The sequence below is a fragment of the Macaca fascicularis genome, chromosome 14 (genome assembly GCF_037993035.2).
Source record: "Macaca fascicularis isolate 582-1 chromosome 14, T2T-MFA8v1.1".
In the NCBI taxonomy this organism is placed as follows: domain Eukaryota; kingdom Metazoa; phylum Chordata; class Mammalia; order Primates; family Cercopithecidae; genus Macaca; species Macaca fascicularis.
Window position 1 is genome coordinate 100,623,442 of NC_088388.1, and position 1,749 is coordinate 100,625,190.

The following is a 1,749-nucleotide window of genomic DNA, read 5'->3' on the forward strand; positions in this document are numbered from 1 at the left end:
TACTTTTTTATACATAAAGGATAAGATATTAAGAATAAATATAGAAGCACATCTATTCTTTATATATATATGCGAGCTATATCTTCCTTTACTTTAGACATTTTCTATTAATATTTTATTTTACTTCATTGCACATAGTTATAACAACTCCTTTAAAGCCCTTATCTTCTACTTCCAACAACTGCATCATCTTTGTTCATTATCTTTTCCTTTAACAATAGGTCGCATTGGGGCAGTGTTGTCTGGTGGGAACTGGAGACCTTCTGTGTCATTGCTGCTCTCACCATGGCTTGGGTCCAGACTGCGCCACATCCTCTCAGGAGACCTGGGCCCTCGGAACCTCTTTAGTGCCAAATTCCAGGCTGCAGGTGGCCCCGTGGCAGCAGGATAACAGAACCTCTGGATGGATACTTCCTGGGAAGTTTTGCTAATTTGCAGCAGCTGGATCGTGTTTCTCCTTAACATCTGTCAGCTTAGTCATCACATCATTTCACTGTGGTGGCAGCTCGGAATTCTAGATAGAAAAAGCACCTGGATCCCAGTTTTTCAATGGCTTCAAGACAACCAGGAGTGCCTGCTCTTGAGGCTAGTGGGTCTCTAGGCAAGACGTTCCTGCTCATCAGGATACACCATTGGGCATCCAGCTATCATGATGCCCTCAAGGACCCTGCGCCCATGACTCTTCCTCCATCGGACATAGGCACTGTCCCCTGGAAGCCAGTTATTCCAGAGCACAATATCGGTGCCTCACCAAGGTGGAGCAAGATGAGGCCAGCCTACCCTCCCCAGCCATGACCCTGGCCATCGACAGTGTGGACAAAGTCCCAGTGGTGAAGGCTAAGCTACCCATGTCATCATGAATTATCTGATAACAAAACAGACCCAGGAAAGCATTCAGCATTTTGGGTGACAGGCAGGGCTGAGAGATGCTGGCTACACACCCCACAGGGGCCTCACCACCAAGGAGACCAACTACCTTCCAGTGGCAGAAACACTCCACAAACTAAAGCTATAGAGTGGACAGATAACAAAAGAAGAGAGGCAGCCTGTATCAGCCCAGTCACCCCAAGCACCACTCCTCATTCCTCCCCTAGGCAGAAGCCCAGAGGCTGGTTCACTTCTGGTTCTTCCACAGCCTTACCTGGCCCAAATCCTAGCACCATGGATTCTGGAAGTGGGGATAAGGACAGAAACTTGTCAGATAAGTGGAGCCTCTTTGGACCAAGATGCCTTCAGAAGTATGATTCTGGAAGTTTTGCCACCCAGGCCTACCAAGAGCCCAGAAGCCTTCTCCAATGGAATTGATCCATGCCCAGGCCAACTGAATGGCTGAAGATGCAGTAACCTTGAAGCTGCCCAAGACGAACATCCTAGTGATGGAAGGGAAGAAACAGCCACCACGGACCCATAAGCTCAAACCGCCTCACTTGAATGTGCTCACACCCACTGGCTTCTAGAGCCCTTTCTATTCTAGGGACTCTACCTTGGCTGTGACATGGGAAATGTACATTTTTTAAAACCTGTTAAATTGAGGCTAGCGCTGGAGACATAATTGGTGTTTGAGAAACATTAGTACAAAGCTTGCCCTTGTTGTGTGCAAGAAGCCATTTTGTACTGCTTTAAAGTTGGACTAAATAATCTCAGCAGTGATGTATGGGGGATCTCATTACCTATTTTTTCATCATTTACCCTAGATAAGAACTTCGATCATTGCTTACTAGGAAAAGAATATTTGTGCTGTTCTGAAAC

The 1,749-nt window shown here is 46.5% G+C and overlaps 1 pseudogene; it reads left to right on the forward strand.

Annotated features, from left to right (window-relative positions):
* Positions 1-278: 278 nt before the first annotated feature.
* LOC123568705 (putative monooxygenase p33MONOX pseudogene) lies at positions 279-1,457 on the forward strand (annotated as a pseudogene).
* The last annotated feature ends 292 nt before the right edge of the window (positions 1,458-1,749 follow it).